This window comes from Melospiza melodia, chromosome 1 (genome assembly GCF_035770615.1).
Source record: "Melospiza melodia melodia isolate bMelMel2 chromosome 1, bMelMel2.pri, whole genome shotgun sequence".
In the NCBI taxonomy this organism is placed as follows: domain Eukaryota; kingdom Metazoa; phylum Chordata; class Aves; order Passeriformes; family Passerellidae; genus Melospiza; species Melospiza melodia.
In genome coordinates this window covers 36,752,478-36,777,243 of record NC_086194.1, presented here as the reverse complement: position 1 = coordinate 36,777,243, position 24,766 = coordinate 36,752,478, and the positions used below count along the sequence as shown (strand labels likewise).

The following is a 24,766-nucleotide window of genomic DNA, read 5'->3' as shown; positions in this document are numbered from 1 at the left end:
CGTTTGTTTTCATTATGAATTCTTACGTAAAATGGATAATAAAGTGCTGGTATAGCTAAGTGAAGTAATTCATTACTTTCCAGATGCCTACTAAGCACTTAGTTCCTGAAGTCAAATATTGGGGTCCTGAGTTTCTGGATGCTTAAGATTTGTTCCAGGAAGACAAAATTGATTTGTACTTGTAAGTCCTGAGTGACTTCACTGTTGATGTCAGTGATGGAAAGACCTGCAGCTAAACAAACTTGAACTGACCAATATAGTTACAATGAAGATAAATTTACTGGAGGTGAGAGGTGGAAGAAGACATTGTGCAGCAGTCAGTTAAATTAAACTATTGTCTGTCCAGTGTTTCTGGCTCCGATTCCAGTCATTAACTTAATTTCTGCTGTTACTCTTCTAAGGGGCTTATGATATCTGCAGTACCTAAAAATTAGTTTCCTTTTTATGGGTTAAAGTTTTACTTCAAATAAATTTATGACAAAAATTAGAAAGTAAGCATTGATAAATCTGATTTTTAATGACTATGCAGAAATCTTAATAAATATGCTATAAAATTAACTGAAACATACATTGAGAGGCATTTAGTGAATGTAGACTTTTTACAAAAGGAATGAGGAGACTTATGTAAGATATAGGTGGTCATACTGAGACTCAGGAGTTCAGGAAGGATAACTAAGAATCACTTCTGAACGGTAAACACAGTATTTTCAATTACCTTTATTTAAATTAAAAGCATAAAATCATGTGTCTTAAGGCTGTTAGTATTTAAATGGGATAAATTTTTGATTCTGATCTGTGTCTGTGAAGTGTTTTGTCTTGAAGTCTTGTGGGTAGCACTCCAATTTCCTTCCATGTGACTAATAAAATACAGGTAGTCTGGAATTTAGTCAGTGAACAAATATGAATTATTGTTCAGATGTAGAGAGTGAAAGAAAATGTGGGTTGAAAGCTGGTTCAAAATTTGAGAATATCTATTATTAAGAAGAATTGATACTGGAATTTAGGTGAGAGAAGAAAAAATAAGATTAGTTAGGAAAACCAGTCCAATGATTGCTTATGGGCCTGGGTCATGTACATTTGCCTTGCTAATGCTTTTTTAGTGTGATTAAAAACTTCCAGAGCTCATGACATCAAAAAATTCATTGTGTGGAAAAAACTAAAACATTCCTTATTGTTAGCTTCAGTGTTATGTTTGGCTTTGAAGAAACTGACTTGTTTTACAGTTTCAGTCAAAGATCAACGCAATCATTTGAGCCTTGACTTTCTCTTCCAGGAGTCTGACAGAGCTGGCGGCATTTTCGTCTGTCAGGCTTTTGTTGTTTAAAATCAGCTCTTTGACTCACTGACACTGTAATGAGGAGTAAACAAGCCCTATTTCTTTGCTACAATTTGTAGTGTGTTTTTAGTGGATTCTGAATTTAGCAGCGCTGGTTTAACAGTTGTTAAATAATGTAGCTGTAGTAAACTTCTTTACTAGTGGTAATAATTGAGTTGAGGAAATTAGTTTCACAGCCCCCTATGGAGGGGTTTGTCTTTGGTCCTGGTGTTGTCAGATTTGGCCCTCCACTGCTACCTGTCTGCTTGCTTTGCAGTGCCATCTTCCCAGTTCTCCTCTTGCCTTTAACCACTGCTTTGTGGTAACAGGATTTCAAGTGTCCTGCTTGGCCTTTTGTCCCAGTGATAAATGTTTTAGATAATTGCAGGAGGACCACATGTGCTTCTGATCATACATGAACAAATGTTCTAACATATAGGGCTTAAAAATATGTCTGAGAATAGGTACTCAACTGTACTAGTACAATTTAGAGGATATGGTGTTGCTGAGAAGCAAAGGTTTAAATTTCATGTAATTTCTCTAATTAGAGAATGCAACAGTGATGTCCCTTACAATCAAGTTAAGAGTCAACATTTACAAGTAGTGCTCCTATCTAGCAGGTATGTAAATATCTGAAGCCTTCTGGATATCTTATGTTAAAAAGAAGACAGAACTTTGTGTCTTGGAGAATCTACAATAAAAGTAAACCTAAAAAGAGAAAATTATTTAATTCAAGATTCCATTGATTTTTTGTTCTGTGTTCTAACCAAAGAATTTTTTTTTGTTTACTACTTGGTGGTTAGTTGCTGTCTATTCAACATGCTGTCTATTCTTCATTGATATTTTTAGCAAATCTGAAGGTTATGAGAATTAGGTAGCAAGAGTTAAAGGAAAGTTATGTTGGCATAATTATTTAAGGAAATTTGATTCTTGTATTCCACATTCCATATGGGATGGGCTACGACATTTTTTTCCATGATTTTTCAGTACTTTTATACAGTTATTAATTAATATTAAAATCTATCACCAACAAATTGTGTATTCAGAGTATGGAACAGGTTACCTGCTTATTTATCTGGAAAGTAATGCAGTTACTCTTCGCTGGGATTTTGTTGTAAAGTTTTAGATAAGGAAGTAATAATCTCTTTGGGATGAGGAAAAGAAAAACCTTCTTCCATGCATCCCAAGGTTAATATATTGAAGTTGATCTGACATAAATTAACTATGTATGTTCCTTGATTTGAGCTTCTGTTAAGAATTCATGCAAAAATAAGTTTTTCGCTCAGTGAACAAAATGGCAGGAAGGGAAAAAAATCTCAGCTATTTTGGAAACACTAAGTCAAGAAAACTCTTGCATGAGGAGATGTTGCCATTGCCAACACTTCTGTTTTTTTGACTGCTCCCTCAGTTGCAGAGCAGTTGCATTGGCGTGGGAGATCAGATTCAATGAAGTCCTTTTTCCCCAAAGTTTTCTTGTAACTGTTATTTATAGATTGCTGCTGGACATTTTGGGTATGACTTGCTTATAGTCTCTTGTCTAATTAAGTTTCCCATTGTGGAAATTAGAAATTCACCAAGACTGAAAATGGAATTCATGGGACCTACTAATGGGTAAATATTGTAATTGTGAGAGAGAAGATTAGCATTTAGCATTTCCCTGACAGTGTGCGTTTTTATCTGAAGTGAGGCAGAGATAAGAGAGTGCAAATGGCTGCTCTCAATCAGAGGAGGGATTGGCTTCTCCCCTTTATGTCAGTCCTCAAACCAAGTGCACCGTAATACAAAGAGGGTACTACTTATTTTCATCATAAGGTTCTTTTTGATTGCAAACTGCCTTTATAGATTAAATAAGAGGTATGATCATTGCCAGACTGATCAAGCTGGAGACTAACAAAAGGTGCAGCTCATATAGTTAATTTTCTGTTCCACTGTTTGCTGTAACTATAGGAGAGTGTAACTGTGTTGAGTTGAACTAGCTTTAAAAGGCATTGGTACAAGTATGTTTTTTTAATCATCAGTTGCTACAGCTATTGAAGGCTCTATAAAGAAAATAATGCAGGTCCTGAATTAGAGGTAGCACAATAAACTTTTAATTTAGTTGGAAACTTTAATGTTGTTGTTTTCAGGTCATTTTGGAGCCTGAAATATCTAATCTATAGTGCCTAAAGATGAAAGAATTTCTTCCCTTGTAGAAATTAGATACACAGTTGCTGCTGGAAGCATTTTATCCACTTCCATTCTCACATGTGGAGTTCTTGTCTTCTATATTATAAGAACTTAAATTCTATATCTCATTCCATTGATGAAGTCCTAACCCTGGTTTAAATATTTTCAACAGTTAGAAAGAGGTGAGTGCAGTATTGTTGCATCATGCAAAATACTAATTTGTCTCAATGAGAGATTTAGTTAAAGGAATGTAAATAGTGAATGTGTACAAAATATATCAATAATCCCTACATAAAACAACAAAAACTGATTTTTGGATATTGAGATTTAATTCAAATATGTAATTTAATACAGGCATAATGACCTTTTAAAGTCAGTAGTTAATGTTTCATAATAATGTTAATTCTGTCTCTTTTCAAGTAGAATAGTATAGTATAGAATAGAATTCTTTTATGTAGAATAGTATACTACTATATTACCTATAGGATTACCACTAATATCCATTATCTTGAAAATATTATGAAATTTTCAAAATTGTATGTTCGAATGTCCTTTATGTTTAGATTGTCAAAAAAACCCAAAAAACAAAAAACTAAAAAAAAAACCCCAAAAATGAAAAGGCAAGGGATTTCATTTTTCCTGCTTAGCCCCAGTTGAGGCAGCCTCTCTTCTTGAGCAATATTACTACTGATTTCAATGTTGACATTTAAATTTCTGTTAGTTGAATCTTTCCTTGTCTTTACTGTTCTACAGTATGCTGACAAAATTATAGCATTTTTAACAATTAATCCATTTTCCAGGTAAAACTGGCATTCATCAGCCTTCTAATTCATCTGAGTATTTTAAAAGATAAATGTCTGATATTTGCTTTTGTGTTGTGAAGACCAGCTATTTCTACCCTTTTATATTTTAAAGTGAAGCCCTGATTTTTATTTCATTAATAGCCTCTTATACTATAAATCTAATCTGTTTTGGGATTTGAGTTAAAAAACTGCTCCTGATCTCATCTTAGTGGATAAACCAACTACTTTACAGAGTGTTTGCTAACGGAGGTAGCTGTTTTATTGATGAATGTGGAAAAAGCATATAGTCCAGTGCTTTGTTCCATTCCTCTAATTTATGACACTAGTAATAATAGATGATGAATGAGATATCCAGAACATTAATAAATTATCTGAAGATGTGTACTAAATCAAAGAGGAGGAGACTAAGAAATAATCTCATATAATGCCTCCAAGAAAAGTAAGCTAATTCCAGAGTCATTTATTCAGCAATATGCAAAAACCCTGAGAAATTTGTTGAAATTGAACTGCTATAGTTAGTATGAGATTAATATAACTCAGCATTTCAAATGTGCTATTATAGACATTTGGATCGCCAGTTTCAGGTGGCAAGAGATGGAAAACTTTCAGACTAAAATCACTCTTAAATGTTTAAGTTAAAACGTTGAGTTTAAGCATGTTTAAAATAAAACCCAGCAATTTTGCCCTACAGTTATAATACTTCCATCTTCTTCCCTAAATTCATGTATCCTCTAACAGGATTGAAATTTGCAGCAGTTTTCTGCTGTGGTTTGCATTTGGTAACTTGATGATTCTGTGTAAAATAGTTACTTGTTCAAAGAGAAACTGTGCAGCCTTTCATTTCTCTTAGCACTAGAGTTTCTATGTTTTGTCCATTTGGGTGCCATGAGGCATAGTTCTCCTGGTGACACTGGGAGTCTCAAAAGGAGTCTTCATGTCAGAAGAGGCATTTGGCCACTTAAGCAGTGTTCATGTGCCCCTTTGTTATAGACAGGCAGCATCCAAGTAGTGGGCTGGTTTTATGCAAGCAAACTAGTGTCATTCTTATTAATCTATTTTTTAACATTATCAAGTCCATTGTAATTCAGCCACCATGATAAAATAGAGTGACATTTAGGGAGGGCAGGTTTTGGTAGAAGTGAAACGTCTTGGAGGTTGTATAACGTTTCTATTTCATAAATTGACACTTAGGGTTTTTATGAATGTGATTTTTATTGCATCTAGATAACCTGTGTGTGTACTTAGATAAATTTGTCATCAAAATGATCAATATTTTCTTTTGTCCTCCATGTGCGTCCTGTTCCTACTTTTTGGTATTTTTCCTTCCATGCCTTGCACCTTTGCTGGACCCCATATGGCTGTACGGAATTGATGCAGCTGTTTGAGAATATATTTTTTCTTTATTGAGGTTATACAATGAGTTGCAAAGTAGTTAAATATTTTTGGTATGAAGTTAACAAAACATCCTAAAGACTATATTTTCTACATCAAGGACAGTGGAAGACCCTTATCCCTGATAATTTTTGATCATATCTGATCAAATATGTTCACCTGTGGATATGGGTAACTAAGCTTAGCTACTAGTTGTATTCAATGTACCCATTTTCATTAATATTTCTTCTGCATGAAATGGTGCCAGAGGACACATTACTGTGCAACAGGGGCAGTATAGTAAGTGGTTTTCTATATTTCATGGATTCAGCTTCACATTTGTGGCTAAGATTATGTGTAGACTGTTGGATACTAAGCTACTGATGCTGTACTTCCAGATTTTTTTCACTCAGCTGTTCCTGTCAAAATCCCCTTAATATTTTTAGTGGCCTGGATGGTCGCTTGCAATCCCTGAACTCATGTTTGTCTTAGAACTGGACATTCTTTAGGTACACTATTTTCTCATTTCCCACAATGTGTTTTATTGGTCTTATTTCTACACATAGCCTTAATTTAACATTTAACTGTGGAATTTATTGTAGTTGCAATTCTTCATATTAAAGTTGTCATCAGGAAGTATCACCAATTGCTTTCTATTCTTTGTTTCCTCTCAGTTTTTAGTAAATACAATGAATATTGTTAATCATATGCTACTTTTAATCGTCAGTCTTCAAGATGAGCAATTAACATACTGTTTAAAAATAGTGAGTAGTAAACAGTATTTTCTTTTGTTTGTACTTTTTATCTAGGTTCAGGCATCTTGTGAAAATGTTTATATAAATTGTAACTTAAATGAATCACAGAATCAGAGAATATTCTGAGTTATGAGGGACTGACAGGAATCATCAGGTCCAGCTCCCAGCCCTGCACAGTGCAGCCCCAAGAGTGTCATCATGTACTTGAGAGTGATGTCCAAATGCTTCTCGAGCTCTGTCAGGCCTAATGCTGTGACCCCTTCCCTGGGGAGCCTGTTCCAATGCCCAGCCACCCTTTGGGTGAAAAACATTTTTCAGATATCCAGACTAAACCTCCCCTGACACAGCTCCAGGCCATTCCCTCGGGTCCTGTCACTGGTCACCACAGAGAAGAGATCAGTGCCTGCTCCTCCACTTCTCCTCACAAGGAAGTTGTAACTGCAGGTCTTCTCAGTCTCCTCCAGGCTGAACAAACCAAGCGACCTCAGCTGCTCTTTGTGTGTCCTCCCCTTGAGACCCTGCGTCCTGTGGCCCTCTGCACTCTCTAATAGCTTTATATTTCTTCTATTGTGGTGCCCAAAACTGCACACAGTATTCAAGATGAGGCCACCCCAGCACAGAGCAGAACAGGACCATCCCCTCCCTTGCCCAGCTGGCAATGCTGTGCCTGGATGCACCCCAGGACACAGTTGCCCCTTCTATCTGCCAGGGCTCTGCTGATTCATATTCCATTCACCACTGCCCAGGACCCCCAGTACTTTTCCACCGGGCTGCTGTCCAGCCTCTCATTCCCCAGTCTCTCCATACATCCAGGGCTGCTTGTCCCAGCTGCAGATTCCAAATTGCAATTCAGCTGGTGATTGCTGAGCCCTTCAATTTGCTAGGATGGTTCTGCAAGGCCTCTGTGCCATGGAAGAAGTCAACAGCTCCTCCCAATTTAGTGTTGTCAGCAAACTCAGTATACATTCGTGTCCTGCATCCAAATAATTTATGAAGACACTGAAGAGCATTGGCCTAAAATGGAGCCTTGAAGAACCCCACTAGTGACTGTTTGGCAGCTTGGTGTAACCCCATTTACTGTGGTGTAAATGAATGTGCCATATTTATTAGTCAGATCAGGACTTCTTTGGCTCAGTCAGCCCATAAGTAATTGTTAAATTTTACTTCTTTTTCTTCATAGCTGACATTACCAGGTTTGTAATTTTAGCAGGCAAGTTCAAAGAGAAGCAGGGATAGAAAACATTTTAAGAAATTAGGAATTGTATCTATTTTCTAAGTTTATTAGATATTTACATGTAAAATATATATGTGGATTTTATTAGCATATTTGTCTTATATTTTCTTCTGGCTGATTATATTGGAGTTTCACATGTAAGTATAGGATCTTTATTTCTCCTTTCCATTTATCTTAAGGTCTGCCTCAGCTACAAAAGTTATAAACCTTACAGTGAACCACCTTAAGGTGGTTAACTCATAGCACTGAATTGTAGAAGAGAAATCAGGTTCTTTCTGCACTTATATCTGTGGTGTTTAAATGGGGTTAGTGATTATAGTAGAATGTATTTCTTCCTTCTGCAGACCTGCAGACTTTCTCATTATGTTCAGAATTAAAACCAAGATCTGTTGAAGACCAAGAAGTTGTTTCCCAGTAAGGGAAAGATTGAAGAGAATTTATTTGCCTTATTGGTATTTGTCATGCTGGCAAACCTCAGTTTAAGGAAAACAGCTATTAAGTAAGCAACAAAATCCCATCATATATTCACTAACTTTCTCATTATGTTCAGTGTGAAATCAAGACTTTTTTAAAATCAGAGAAGTCCATTAACGAGTGTTTTAGGGGTTAAGGTGCTTATTCATGGTTATGCAGTGTGACTTTGAGTTCCTTCTGTTCCTGGTCCATTGCAAGGATTTGAGTAAGCATGGTGTATCTACATGAGTGTGCTAGTGTCCCTTTTTGTTGTAGAGAATGTCTCAGAATCTTACAGTTCAATCTTACATTTGAAATTCATTGGAGCTACCAGACAAAAAGAGAATAGTAGCAGAACTTACAGTGTATAAAGCTCACCTGAATAAAAGCTGAATTGCCTCTGCAGCTCATTCAGTTATTAATAGAAAATGGAAAGATTCTGCATTTTGCAGAAATTAAAATATCTATATTGGTATTAAAATATGCTGAGAAAGGGATCCAGCAGCTCTTACGTTATCAAAAGTGGTGCATGATCAGTTAGTACAGCAGCAATTAAGGCCTAAATTGGGAGAGCCCTTATACAGAACCAGACATGATCTGATCTTTGAGAGTACGATGCAATATCCACTCTTTTTTATGAATAGACATCAAGAACAACAACTATTAATTGTGGAAGGTAATGATTCCACTTTGTATAATCTTGGAAGATAGTAAATTCTTCACTTGAAAATGTGTGCAATTTTTTATTTTTTTTCCTATTTTATATTTCCAGAAATAGGGCATCCAAAATAAAATTTTAATTGCAAAGTTTAAATTTTCAGCCATGTAAAAAAATCAAAACAAAACAGTTCACTTAATATATTTAATGATGACAACTGAGGAACCCTTTGGCCTTAAGTATGTAACTTGAAAAATAAGGGCCTTAAATGTAATGTACTCTGTCGTATATGTGACATATTGGGGGCTTATTGAAATCTAGGAATGCATGACTAAGGTTCATTGAAAAAGAGAAATGAACTTTTAAGTGGCCAATGTGAATATTAAATAACTGCAAACTACTTGTTTGCCCAGTACAATTAAGTACAAATTATCTTTCATCAATTCTAATAAATTCAGAGTGCATTGTTTAGATAAATTTTAAACACAATAGAAGAGTGTCTGTAATTTGAAAATTAAATTTTGCTAACAAAATTAAAATTTCTTAGTTTGGATTGCTTCCAGGTTAACATATTATTGAAAAGGTCCCATTGAATACTGCAGATCAATACAGTGAAGGGTTAATTGTGAAAACTGATATAAATTTTATTTTCTTATAAATCAAGAAGTTGGTAAAGTGTACACTTACCGTTGATCATTAGAATACAAAACTATCTGTTAAAATCAATTAACATGCATATCTGATGACTGATTGTATAAATATGAAAGTCAAATAATTGTAATCGTTAACCATGGCTTCAGGTCATATGAGTTGTCAGCTCAAAAAAAGTAGAGGAGAAAGAGGTTGATTTGCATATATTTAATGTGGCATGCTGTACATGTGGGAATTTGAGATAAACCTTTGCTGGTAATCTGCTTGTTTTTATCTAAAAATCGACTAGGAAATGTGGGTCATAACAGTCAAATGAGCTATGTCTTGTATTGATAGGAGTTAATTCAGTAGTTTGGGATTTAACATTTTGCTGTTTCAATATTTTAGAATTGATTTTTACCTTAGAGACAATTGGAAGAAGCTGGTTAAAAAGTTATTCAGAAATACTCAAAGTTTTTACCAAGAACATACTCAAAATTATCCTATAACATTGTAAGACTGAGTTACTTTTACAGTTTTTAGTTAGACTTATCAATATGTAAAAAACCCACATTTTTACTTTTTATTATTTAAAAAATAAGATACATTTAAAATTTTTATGAAGTACTGTACTGTGTCACAAAAGTATCTTTCTATGTGAAGTGAGCCAAACAGATAATCTTTACTTTAATTGATCAATTGTAATAAATAGAAGGAGGGAATTGTGGCACAAGAATACAAGAGTGAACCTTCTAGTATTGAAATATTTATACATTATTTAAGTTCTTATATGAAAACTTGTATGTAAACTTATAAGTTGTTATAAACAATTGCAGGTTTCTTTTATTTTTTGTTGTTGATAATGCTAAATATTTTGTGTAACTTTATAACAATTCCAGGAATCCTTGAAAAGCGCGTCAGAATATAGTGGCCAGTACCTTACATTAGTATAATCTAGTTAATCAGGTCTGTCCAGCCTTTTTCTTTCTCCCTGTGTTTACTCCTGAGTATTAAAAAAAAAAAAAAAATCCTAAATTTTGATGTTACATGGCAATCTCTTTCTAAAATTTCTCTATTTCCTGTATTTCCTAGTTTCCTATATTCCTGTATTTCCTATATTCAAAGGAAGCAAGCAGCCATATGTGGTTTCTTTTGGTCTGATTTGTGCCTTCAAACTAAGAAACTTTCTAATAATGTCAATATCAAAAGGAGGAAAATGAAACAGCTTTGTTGCTCAGTCCTTTTACTATGCACACGATTTATAATTTTGCCATTGTAAATATTTGAAATTTGTTCTTATGTGTGGAGTACAGTCCAGTTCCTTGAATTACCACCCAAATTAACTTGAGTGCCAGGAAGGGAGCCTCTGTGTTGTGGCACAGCTTCCCAGATTGGGCAGAGTAGAGAATGCACGTGATTACTTGATTTTTGCTGTTCTTCTCAGTGAAGTACACCTGAACATCAGTGCCTTCTGCTTTAGTTTTCTGTTGACACATCTTCCTCATGATCTGCATGATGTAAGGCGCCTGTATGATGTTTGAGGACTGGAGGGGGAAGAGGACCAGCTGGGAGAAGAAAGGAAAGGAACCAAATTCAGTTTCTGTCTTTGTCTCTTGTGTAGGATGGAATTTGCATGTGATTGCAAGTGGGGGAAAGGTGGCAGTATCCCAAGCCATTGGCTGGTGTGGGTCCCTCTTTTAATGATTTACATGTCTTGTTTGAGCAGGTAATTATGGCCCTCTACCTTAGACAGAAGTAGTTGTGTGGGGAGGATAGTTCTGTAACCACAGATTAGAAACCCAAATTAAACATGAAAGTAATTAAAAAATGACTAAATTTTAAAAGGAAAAAATTTGGGTTTAAGACATCAGTAACTGTAATTACAGTTCTAGCTCTACTGTAACTCATTGGTGAAAAATCACTGCTTCCAGAGGCTCCAAAGCTGCAGATGAATGCTCTGTGACTAAATGGTTCTTCCTATAGAAGGTCTGATTCCAGAACCTCCAGAGCCATTGTACGTCCCAGTAATCCTCAGAATGCTTTAATGTGTGACAGTGTAGGCTGCTTTTACAATAACCCATTGCTTTTAAAAAGAAACATTTGGGATATATATGATTTTTGGGGGGCTGGATGGGATTCAGAGATGTGATGTGGGAATGAATTGTCATTTTCAAAGAGAAATCTGTACACTAAATGAGAATACTTTAATAAAAAAACCCAGTCTCATTTGTCCCACTTCAGAAACACATACTGTGAGGAGAAAGTGCTTCAGGTTCCTTAAAATATAGAAGTTTTTGTACTGTTGTGTCTTGAGGCTTGCAGTGTTATTAGCTCAAAGGGGAGGTATGCTTTTTCATGATGACTATATTTAGCCAGGAGGAATAGTCCTTTTTAAAGCAAATTGAAATGAGTGTACGAGAGCGTGAAATTATCAGCAGCACTGGTGCACATTTACATTACTTCTACATACTCTTTTGAATGACCACACAACAGAACAAGTACTTCATTTCCACTGTGTTGATTTTTCTTGACAAAACATGGCAGTCTATCCAAAGGAGGGTGTTTAGCCAAGATAAATATAAAATTTATGATTAAGCAAAGTGTTTTCTTATTATAATCCCTAAAGAGAATTTGAGACTTGTTAAATATAATGTGCCCAGGTAGTTTTAAGAGTAAATTATCCTTTATGCTTTTAAATGCTGAAATACAGCAGCACCATCAGCAATTTGAGATACTGCTTCCAGAAACAACGCTGCACACTGACTTCCTTTGAAATGAGGAGCAAAAAAACATGCATATATACAACATATAACTTCAGGTTTGGTGTATTCCTTCATTTTTGTAGTCCATACAGAGATAAAGAATTCATGTCAGTAGCATGGTTTCTAAAACTGTCTTGCTCTTTCCTGTGTGTAATGTGTATTACGGAAGAAAGCGAATAAACCTTTTTGACTGAACAGATAAAAGTTGGTAGCATGATTACACTTGCGGCACATTTCTTCAACTGCTGTATTTACAGAGTACCACTTTGAAGAAAGCTATGGTGACTGTCAGTATTATTCATTAAAATAAATGGAGACTGAAAATTGATTGAGGAGAAGAGTGAATTTTGACCTTTGTGGTACCAATGTTGGCTTTGGAGTGCAGTATTCTAATTAAATTGTGAATGTACTTAGATAGTGGATATTAAATGATCTCACTGTATTCTTTCAAGGACTATGAACTTCCAAAATCAAGGACAACATTAGATGTCAGCCAAGTATTTTGTCCTTCTTGTGGTTTGTCTTTACATCTGAATTAGTGCCAGTTTGCACAGATTGTGTGTCAGCTTAAATACAAGAAACAGGCCTCAGTCTGCTTGAACTCGTTCCACCAAAGACTTCTAAAAACTTTCGGTAGTCTGCAAACTGTAATGGTTGTTTCACATTAAGTTGCTTTGTAGAATTATAAAACAGCTTTTCTTGTGCTTTCAAATAAAATGTTGTCATCTGCTAATGAATGAGATACCATCTGTAATAATTAAGGTTATTCTACTTGTTTTTCCCCTGCAGCAAAACTTCTGAAGGTTTGCAGAAGACAATAAGAGAACCACCAAGAAGGCTATTGCAGTGTTGTAAGTACTGCACCCAGAAAAAAAAAAAGAAATATGCGAATTAAGAATGTTGTAAAGAGATTTTCATTTTTTGGGGGGAAAAATGAGCTACATAAAGGGATTACATGTAAAATAGAGAGCAGAATGTATTGTAGCAATCATGTTAATAATTTACAAGGGAAAAACTGCACTCTTGTAAAATCTAAAATTGTATCCTTGTGCAGTGTAATCAGGAATTCACCAATAGCAGTGAAAAATATTTCTCTATCCACCAAAGATTGATCTAGTTTATATACATTTGTTTATTTAAAACTCTCAGAATTTAGAAAATCATTGTAGTTTTGTAGGTTTGTCATTTGTTTTAGTGACTTATTGTTTAGGTTATTTTGCAGAATTATTTATTTGCTGATTTATTTATGTATTTCATTATTTATTTATTTGATTATTTAGTAAATTATTTATCTGATGAATTATTAATACATCTTCATGACATGCTTTAAATTATTTATAACTTAATTTTGAGTTTATTGCTTTTCGACGCTGCATTGTTACTGACTAGTTTTGATTTTTTTTTCTTAGTTCTTGAAAATTAAAGTACTAGCTCTAAGGCAAAAGTATATTCTTTGCAGAATCCATAGATGGTTTTCAATGAAGTAATTTACCATGTAGATACTAATTTTGTTTAGTTTTATATTCCTTAATACCACTTTTCTACTTACTTAGCTTTTGCTTCTGTGATTTCATAGGTGTGTCAAGATCAAATGAGTGACCTTTAAGGGGCAAAGATAAATGTCTGCTTTAAACTGTGTAGAAATAGAGTAGTTTTATTTCCCCTTAATAAGTATTCTTTAATTATTCTTCAAGTTAACATATATTTTTGTCCCAGTAAAATGAATGTTTTTAAAATGAGGCTTTTGATGTTTGAACTAAATACATTTAACTTTTAATAAGAAAATAAAATATTCACATTAATAACCCATATGGAGAATTCTTTTTCAGTGGCGAGGTTTGAAATACATGGGGAGGAATGCTGGTATCTTTAGATGACACATGCAGAAGGAGATACATGTTGAGGGAAGGAAGGTGGATGGGATAGTAAGGGTTTTTTTTTCTCCCAGGGTTTTTTGAATGCATAGAAATTTATAAGCTCTTCAAATTAAATATGCCTGTGTTATTGTACAGAAACTACTTCCAGGTTCTGTGATCATAAAGAATAATTTCTAGTGCACAACATAGTGTAAAACCTGGTTTTGTGTTCCTTTCCTCTGCCAATCAAAAAGGTCTGAAATATCACCTTTATGCTATAGAGGCTTGAGTGACTGTATAAGGAGAGTGTAAGGGGCCAATTTCAGGCTTTAGCTGTGGGCACCAGCTCAACAGAGTTTAAAACTGGTGCCTGGGATCTGAATTTGACTTGGAGTCAATTCTGAGTGATGGGCTCTTCAGGGCCGCCTTATTCCTGAAGTTGCCTATTTATTTGGCCTCAGTTCCCAGTGAGTACCTCAGGCAGTCCGAAAGCACCTTGCAGGACTGACAGCCCTGTTTCAGAGCTGAAATGAATAGGGCAAAGCAGCAGTTCCTCTGCAGAGGTGCCGTGTGCATAATGTGGCCTTTATTCCATGTTTAGTGCTTGAAATGAATTACTATATACTTTAAAGTTTTAACACAGCATGGAAAGGCTGCATTGTACATTTCAAGTTTCAGTGCTGTTGAAATACAGTAGAAATGGCCTCTGTAGACAGGTTTCACTATAGAACTTAAATTATGCATGTGTATATCCAAATTCCTTATTTTGAAATATTGAATGTATGAATATTTAATTTGTATCTTGCTTTAGTATCTTCATATGCTTGCCTTAAAGGAAGCTGTTTCCTTTGATTTATATACATGGATAAAAATGTGTGTACAGTATGTATCAATAGTTTTTCTCTCTGTGGTGTTAGATGAACAGCTTTAGATAATGATAGCTACTGATTTTTATTCTGCAGCTTGCTACCATTGTATAAAACGTAAATTTGCTGTATTTGTTCTATTAATCTTACTTGAATTTCAAATTCATTTGCTTTCCAGAAATATTTTCTTAATTACACGCGTTAAGAAAAGTCAAGTATGTTGCGGATCTTAATGATGCAGTATTTTTGGTCTGTGCACAGTAACAAAGCTCTGAATATTATTATTTGGGGCAGAGTTCCAATCTGAAATTTACATTTCTTCTTATTTGAATGTTTTCACTGAAGCTGAGAACTCCAAGGGAGTTCCTCAACATATCCTAGTTTATGCGATATGCTCTCTGAAATTTAGTGCCCTCTTATTTCCGTTTGTAAATGAGGTCTTATTGTTGAATAAGACCTATTATAAGCAGCTACAAAGGTAAGTGCTGTCAGTGCATTCTGCCACCAGTTTCTTGAAGTATGAAACACTCCCTGAAAGACATGCTACTACTGTTATGGGATAATATAACGCAGCTTATGTGTTGGCACTGAGAGTAGCTACTTCATAATGATGACAAGTGAAAGTACAGCCAAAGGTCGCATTAAACAAGAGATTTCTTTCACACCTCATCCATTTTCTGGATGTGGTATGAAAATAGCTTTGTTCCTTATACTTAAGTATTTTTAACAAGGAAGTTATCTTGAAGTAATTTTTTATGCCGTGTATATTACTTTGTTCGTGTTTTAAGAGATAGGCGATGGAATTCTAGCATGCTAAATTGATGCTACAAAAATGCTTGAAATTAGCTTAAATTTTAGTGTAGTTAGACAACACAAGCAGTATTTCATTTCACTGCATTTTTTAGTTTGCAGATTTGCTTAAAAACATAGCTTTAAGTTCTAGAAAAGGAGCTATTGATGTGTGTTGTGGTTTAACCCAGCTGGCAACCAAGTACTTTGTAGCCCCTCACTCAACTCCCCTCTCTGCCATGATGGGATGAGGAATAGAATTGGAAAATAATAAAACCCCATGAGATATTGAAATAAAAAGTGAAAGAAAGTAAAATATAATAATAATAGTAATGAGAAGAGAGGAAACAGAGAGGAGGAATAAAACCCAAGAAAAACAATAAAAATAAAAATAATTGCTCACCACCTGCTGACTGTCCCCCAGCTTGTGTCTGTCCTTGAGCAGTGATTGGCTTCTTCTGGTCATCTCTCCCCAGTTTATATACTGGCCATGATGTTCTGTGGTATGGAATATCACTTTGGCCAGCTTGGATCAGCTGTTCTGACTGTGCTGCCTTCCAGCTTCTTGTGCACCTCCACACTGGCAGAACGTGAGACACTGAAAAGTCCTTTGACTTAGACTAAGCACTGCTTAACAACAACAAAAACATCAGTGTGTTACCAGCATTATTCTCATCCTAAATCCAAAACACAGCTCTGTACCATCTCCTGAGGAAGAAAATGAACTCTATTGCAACCAAAACCAGGGCACTGTGCAGAGTGGTATTTATACTGATGTTGCATGACCATGGGTTTAGTCTTTTTTGTATCTTTTAAAAAGAAAGATTTTTTTTTTCTGAAGTGAAAAAAAAAAAAAGTCTTGGAGTCTGTTCAGAAATAGGAAAAGAGTCAACCTGGCTGTGTTGACAGTTTCATAGCTCTGCTTTGATGAGATTCTACCAGTATTGTTAAAGGATAATTCCTGCTGAAATGGTGAACCAGGGTGCTAAAATAAGGCAACATTTTATAAAAATGATTAGTAAGTATTAGATAATGAACATGAAGCTGACTTGTTTCACAGAGAGTGTTGAACAGTTAGGAGATACTGGTTGGGAAGCCTAAATCTGGTATATTATTGGTAGGTATATTTCTGTTCTAATCTAACTCCATAGAAATTGCAGAAGCCATATTAAGCTCTTCTTCAATTTGTTTCATACAGATAAAAGAATTTGCATCTCATGACTCACATATTTCCTGTTGTATCTTTAATACAGCCATTTTTAGTATTTTTCTTGCCTCTTTCCTCTATTGGTATGCTTAGAGAGTCTGTGTGTAGGAGCTTGTTATTTCACCCGTGAGGCAAGGAGGAGTTCAAATCAATAGCAGTGTGTTGTTGACACTAAATGATGTTTCTTCTTGCCACAATAAGACTTGATTTTGTCATCCTAATGATGCTAGCTTGCTTCACAGAATAGGGATCAGCACTCTCTCAAATCAAACTTTACAAGTTTAAAAAGAAGGAAATACTAGAAAAATAATCCAGTATTTGTGACCAAACATATGCGTTGGCTTTGTAAAATGAATATTCAAGTTCTGTTTCATTTTATAGGGGAGCTGCTTTGCAAGGCATTTTGGAAGTCTGTTTTAAGGGATGTAGGATTGATCAGAGCTGACACTGATGAAAGTCTCATATTTTAAAAAGATGTTGCAGACATTATTTAAAATATAAGTTCACATGAAATATAGGTCTTAGTAAGACCTTGGCTAAAAAGACCTAGCAAAACAAGAAGCTTCAAGCTAGTAGAAATTCTGTGTTTCACAGAAAAATCTTTGCAGCACTGCTTAGAAAGAGAATGTCTGCAAGAGGGAGTAAGTACAATCAGCAAGACATTACCAGGCCTAGTCCATGATTGCAGTGTACAGCATGGTCCAAAAGGAAAAAGCAGTTGTTCCTGACTCAGACTAAGAATCACACAGGGAGGCTGCAGCTATAGGAAGATGAGAATTTGAGAGAAATGGTGTAACCATGGTAAGCAATATTATGATGGTAGGAATTTCCTGGCTTAATATTGGTAGAAACAGTGGGTTATTAAGAGCACAGGGTCTTTTGTGTTGGACATCTGAAAGCAATTACAGAGTTGAATCATTCTATTATCAAAATATCTACCTACTTACAACAATATTTGTGCATTTATTTACATAGTTTTTGTGGTAGGAAAGATGTTACCTTTTTATCTGAAAGAACTTTAAAAGGTATGTCTGCATGATTAAACATTCACATTGTAAATTGTTCTGTTTGCACTGTTATCATTGTTTTGTATTTTTATGCAAAACATGGCTTCTCAGATGTTCACAGTGTAAACTGCAATCTAATACTTTTTGATTTTACAATATCTCCCCTTCCCACTTCTTCTATAGGATATTCATAAATTCACCTTACATAAACTGTCCATATATCGTGGTGTATTTCTGGAAGAGGAAATACCTCCTATTTTGCAGGCAGTGAAATAAATCCTCATGAGAATTACAGTAACTAGTTACATTTCAGTAATGGTAGTGAATATTATATAAGCTTTAAGCAATGTTTAGTGGAGAGTTTTTTATTTATGTTAACTGTGGGGAGTGGGTAGCATCTAAAAGATGACTAGCAACTTGAGAAACATAGCTTGTTGAGTTTACCAGCCTCAGATCCCAAATGTTTTTGCTCATTCTGTTTCATACTGAAATATGTTTTAATGATTTTGCTGATGTCTAGATAAGGAGCACTTTGCAAGTTTGTCTATACTGACAAGACACATCTACCTTGAATGTGACTTACTAGCAGCATGGTAGTAGTCAGAGTATTGTAATCTTGTTCATTCTGTCTCCAGTGCTGAGAGAAGCTAAAAATCAGTTTTTCTAGTGTAACTACCACTTATTTGCATGAAGTTAGTATGCTTGTAGAATACCACCAGCATACCTTGTCCTGCCATGTGCACGTATAATATCTTACCATATGCGTTAAGATGCCAGTCAGAAAGAGCCTCTAACATCTTACTGGCGATACAGTGAAGAGTCAAGAAGTTCAATGAAGAAAGTTATCCCTGTGTGGTGACTCTACTGAAGTAGGTTTTTCCTTTCAGCTGAAATTCTGATCTTGCAAACATTCAAGTGTAACTTAAGACAAGCTGATAGTAGCACTGAAGATGATGAATATATTCTCTACAGCATTATATTTAGTAAACATTAATTTTAGGCTATTTCTTTATTCCAGGCACTTGGATTTGACATATGGTTATAGCTGGATTTAACATTCCTTACTCTGTTGTGAGGATAAGCAAACATTAAAAACATCCCTTACAGTAGTTACAAAAGCTGCAAAAATATTTAGTGTGAAGAGCTTTATTATTCTTTTTTTGTTGTTTATATTGAGTCTCATGTTTCTGTATGTCAGAGTATGTGTGTAGTTAGTACCATGTTTCAGTTGATCAGAATTTTAAAAGATCTGAGGCATCTGGGACAGTCCCATATTTATCTCAATTCCAGCATTTCATACAAAAGGTTTTAGATTAGTACTACAAAACTTAACTTTCGGTTAGTAAGCTTCAGCATGAAATTCATACGACTTAAACTTTTCCATTAACTTTTTTTACTTTTTTCTGGTTTTATACAGTTCATTTTCTATACAGTTTGTTTTTGTTTCTCTGCTAGGAAACTCCTTGTCCTGGTGTATCTAAGATATATTTTTTTAGTTGATTCAAAAGATAATTTTCTTAACATTTTCTTTCTCAGTTTCTGAACAGTTTTGTTTACTTTGTTATGCCTACTTGTTCTTAATAAATACTTGTACTAGCTGGAAATGAAAAACTTGGAATTAGGAAGTTTATTTTGGTAACACCTCAAAAAAATTTAAATATTTTTTTCTCTTTAATCACCTAAAAAAGTGGTATTCTTAAAATTTTCTTAGAGAGAGCCTTTATTGTATGCACATGCATGCTATACATTCTTGGAACAATTAGTAAAACTACAGGCACATCTGAAGGCGTATTCTGCATTTTTAGTGAAACATATTTTGAATAACTAGCTGATCTATGGAGTAGAGTTGTCCATTGATTCTAAAGATATTTTTTTCTGTGCTCAGACAAATCAAGATGGTAATCATTTATAATTTCTTGCCTTTATGAAAAGGAGTGGTGAATAATATGTTTGGAAGGAATGCATGAGTCATGAAATGGTGAGCTGGGCAATCATGGCAAAATTCACTTTAAAAATTTCCTTTTGCTTACCAGTATCTGTAATGTGAGTTCAGTTTTCTGTAACATAATCCAGAAATTACAATGGTAGAGGTTTTAATAAAAACCTTGGGTGGATGAACAACTCCCCTAAATTGAACTGAACATTGCTTGGTGGGTTATGAAAAGGAATTTTTAAACTCTCAACTAAAAGTGGTTGTGGATACAGTGATCAGAGGACACTCCCTATTCTTACCCCTGTTTGGATGTGAAAATAAAATTCTTAAAATATACTACAGTTAATATGGAATGAATATAGACAGTCTTCAAAGTATCTGCACTATTATGAAACAGCTTTTAAGAGAGCTGTTAAAATATTGATAACTTGGTAGAGCACTTCAAAAACTCTTTCTTATATTTCAGAGGAAAATCTGTGTAGCCAGTGCACATTTGAACCTTTTTGTGAGATATACACAGAAGAGAAGTTTTGTTACTAAATAAATGGTTCAATTTGTCATAGCTCCACCAGCCAAAAAATAAAAATCCATCTTGTTTTCAGTTTTTCTCCTATACTAAAATCATCAAGGAGGTATTGAATAATTGCACAGCAGAATCAAGCACCAACTCTGAGTCCCGGGCAAGACTCACATAACCAGCTGTTGTTCTCCCTGCAGTGACCTGGGCTAGGCAGCCTAGCATCTGCCTCTGTTTTCTTTTCAGTGACCCAAGCCAGATTTCTTCAAAGTCTATTGCTGATATTTTCCCTACAGTCATTCATGCTAATTTCTTTTACAGGCTACAGCTGGTTTTGAAAGATCTTTTCCATTTTCTTTTCTGACTTCTTTCTGTAAATTTAAAGCGGTGATTTTTTTAAATTACCAGGTAATCTTGACCATAGGACTGTTCTGGTTGTCTTGCTTTAAGGTATGTGTCAGCACTGTACAAAAAGGGTAAATTAGATTTACTTTCCAAAGGAAGGTTCAGTCTGGTCCTTACGGAAGAAGAATCCTGATCTTGAACTGAGTTCATTACAGTCATTTAACTTGAGAGAATCAATGTGTTGGTGGTGGCTTGGGATGGAGCAGAGCTCAGAAAAATCCAAAGCAGAAAGGTAGATATTTTGTTCTGTGAACCAACAGTATGAAAAGATTGTGTGGCAAAATGCTCTAAATGAGAAGAAGGGGCTATTAATGATATAAAACTGTTAATTATGGGATTAAGCTGACCTCAGGAAGGCAATATTGCTAAATAGCTAAATGCAAACCAATAAAGTGTAAGTTTGCAATTTTGGAGGAGATGCGGCTCAGCTTTCGCAGTTGCTGCTAATGGAAATTACGGAAAACATTTTAAAAGGACTAATTTTTTTAAAAGTAAAAGAACCCAAAAGATTGTGGTTCTCTTGTTTCATTTTTTTTCCTGTAAAGCATTCAAATCTTAAAGTAGGAACCAGAGGTTCCTGGCTCTTTGCACATTTATTTTAGGAGAGATCATGCACCTTGCTTTCAGTTTGCAAAATCAAAATTACTTTGACAACTTCAGTTTATGTGGACAAGTGAATAAAAAGTAAAGTAAAAATGAAGTCTATGTGGGCAACTGAAGTAAAAAAAAATACTCTGGCTACTACTGAGTGACTAAATTTTTCTTTCACTGAAAATGCAAGTGATATGGATAACACAAACATTTTAGCCTTTCTAGATCAATACTAAGTGCTTTTTCAGCTACCGTTGTTCTGGGACAGATTGGTTATTGTCTGAATAAATGCTACTCTGCGGTCTAAACTGAAACATAATAATGATGACTCTTTGGGAGAGCCACTTCAGGTACTGAAGAAAGTAGACTTGCAAAGCTCCTTCCCTGGCCTTGTGTTTTCACCACTTTTATGCAGTCTGCTGCTTGGACATACAGGCATTCTTTTGCTATGTTGGTTTTAAACTTTATTAATTTTCTGATCTTACTACATTAGTGCTAGTTCAAGGAAGGAGTGAAAAAAAGACAGTTGAAGGGGGTAGGAGACAGTCATGAAGCAATACTCAGACCCAGTTCTTAGGAATGGTGAGAACAATACTGCTGCCAGATTGATGAAATGCACTGGTATTAATTGCTTACTGTCTCCTTAAACTTCTCTGTTTGTATTTTACAACAGCAGGAGTAAAAATTTTGTGTTTTACTACTTTTGACTCATTTCTGCTGTTCTTGGTGTTCTTCAGAAATTACAACATTGTTTTAAAAACTTCTCGACACCGGAAAAAATAATGCAGGAAAAATGCCAGGACTGTTGGAAAAAAATTATGTGTTTGGCTCAATATGATAGGATTTTTCTTAAGTAAGTTCCCTGTGATGCATTCTTTCTTCAGTGTTCCAAAGCTGTCTTAAGGTAAAAATGTATGTGTAATTTTATAAGGCTTAATTGACATCCTGTGTACAGGAATTCAAATTTTATCTTGCAATTTTTCTCATATGCACCTGTATTAGTTCTTCCATCTTGTAAGTCTTTGGTTTTCAACATTTACCTGAATTTTTCCCTTCAAAATCTTTCTTTCTAGTTCTGCTGTTCTGGTACAAACAAGAATGAATGTTCAAACCCCTATTTTCAAAACTCATGCTCTGGTTAGATTCAAGATATCTATATGTCAGTCCGTGTGAATATGTATATTTTGATGTTAAAGAAATGTTTTTATGCAATTATTTCATTAAGATCCTGCTATCAACTACAGTGTTTTGTTCACATGATGCTTTCAGAGCCTTAAAAAAACAACAGAAAAATAATCTGCTTGGCAATATTTGAAAATGTGTATATATATTTTTATTGCCAGTGTTGTATACAAATAACTTGAGCAAAACCTTTTATGCTTTCCTGTAAATCAAATTACAGATTGACATAATATTTAAGGTTAGAAGACTCCAATAGAGATCATCATGTGCAACCTCTTATCTCCATGCAGGCTCAGTTAGAGAAAGTTTTTAAGGAGGTTGTCTCATTGGGTTTTGAATATCTGCAAAGGTGGAGCCTTCACAACTGTTCTGGACTACCTGTTCCAGTCTTTGATTATAAGTAAAAGAAGTTCTTAGTATTTTTAAATTAGTTTCCTTGTATTCATATTCATTAACTTTTGTCTGTTGACTGGTTGCCATTTAAATGAATTAGGCTCAGTTTTCTGCACTCCTTCCCATCAGAAATGTCTAGAAATAGATAAAAGCCCCTGAGCATTCTCCTCTGTGGGCTGAACAATCCCAGCTCTTTCAATATCTGCTCGTATTTAATATGCTTAAACCCTTAATCACCTTTCAGACCCTTTGCTGGGTGCACTGCAGTAAGTCCATGTTTTTCTTATACTGGGGAGCTCAAAACTGTATTGAGAATTCCAGAAGGATATCACTAATGCTGTCTAAAGAGGAAGAATCACCTCCCTTGACTTTCCAGTAAAACACCTGCTAATGATCTTTACCTCTTTGCTGTGAGTTCTCATGGTTGGCTCATGTTCAGCATGGTGTCTGCTAGATTGCTTGGGCTCTTTTCTGCAAAGATCTGCCGATCCTTGGCTCTCAGGCTGTAGCGTGGCACACGGTGTAATTCTTTGTGCTGATTTATGTGAGGCTGACCAGCTTGTAAATCCATGGATCCTCCTTTGTGCTGTTCTTCAATAGAGGAATTGAGTGGTGGCATTTTGTTTACTGATGTGCTTGGGACCCTGCTTTGATCTCTACACTCCTTCACGTATGACTTCAGACCAGTTTGTGTGTCTCTGCTTCAATCTCCTGTATGATCTGTTCTTGTATTTGAGTTCTGCCAGCTGCTGCTTGATCAGCCGTTTAGGTCTTCTACCACATTTGCTCATTTTCATGGTTTTTGGCATGTACTGTTCTTAGGGTTGAAGGAGGACATCCCTGACAATTAAGTTTTCCTGGACCCTTCTCTCTATTACCATCTGCCATGTGATTCATCCAAGCAGATCCCTGAACAGGTCATAGTCTCCTCTGCCGAAGTCTGGGCTTATGACCCAGCTTTTTTCTTTCTTACCTCCTCTCAGAGTGCAGAATTCCACCATCTTTTGCTAACTGCAGCTAAGGTCGTCTCCAGCTTCTATATCCCTAATCTGTTATTCTTTGTGTGTAAGTATGGGATCCAACAGAAAGTCTTCTGCTCAACAGCTCCTTGATAATTGGTCATGAACTTGTGGTCCACACACTTCATAAAACCTCTGGATTGCTTGATCCATGCTATGTTGCTCCTTTAACCTGGCAAGGTTAAACTGCACAAGGAGAACCAGGTCCTGCAAATGTGAGGGGAGTTGTAGGGAGTGTTACCCGAGGAACCGTTCCACTGAGAGATTTGATTGGTAAAGGTAAGAAAAAATAGTGCCTTTTCAAAAGGGAGAAAGGGAGAATATATGGAGTAAGTTAAAAGAATAATTACTTGCTTAATTCATATTAGGAATTTATCTGATTAGATAGAAAGGATTTGGGGATTTAATTTTTACCCAAATACTGTATATGAAGCAGAAGATTAGTGAATATTTTGCTAAATAGCTCAGAAAATTGCAACTAAATATTTTGCATTTCCTCATGCATTATTAACATTGCTTCTGTGAAAACATGATCATCCTCACTATTTCTTTTTGACAGCAAATTCCACAAAAAATTCTGCTAACAGATTATTAAATATTTGGAAGGAAGACTTGAGGAGGAAGGGGTCACATAGTAGAATTGTCATAAGCGCTGTGATGCAAGGTTTCATTTTATGATATTCAGTCTTTTTCAGCCTTTTACCTTCAGTTACATTTCTAAAATATATTGTTGTTAGAACTACAACTGTATTTTAATGGTATATCCTTTTTGTTTCTGAAGTTTTTAGAATTAAACAGTTAAAGCATGTTAGAGACCTCGTGTTTGAGCGTATTTGAGCTTTGGAAGTTGCAAT

At 35.2% G+C, this 24,766-nt stretch overlaps 1 protein-coding gene across 8 annotated transcripts in view; it reads left to right on the top strand.

Annotated features, from left to right (window-relative positions):
- TBC1D5 (TBC1 domain family member 5) overlaps nt 1-24,766 on the top strand; it is a 317,794-nt gene that overhangs the window by 16,210 nt on the left and 276,818 nt on the right. For all 8 annotated transcript variants that reach the window (XM_063154185.1, XM_063154177.1, XM_063154169.1 and 5 more), the window contains exon 2: nt 12,937-12,998. The gene's annotated coding sequence lies outside the window, so the exon portion shown is untranslated. The remainder of the gene's footprint in view (nt 1-12,936; nt 12,999-24,766) is intronic.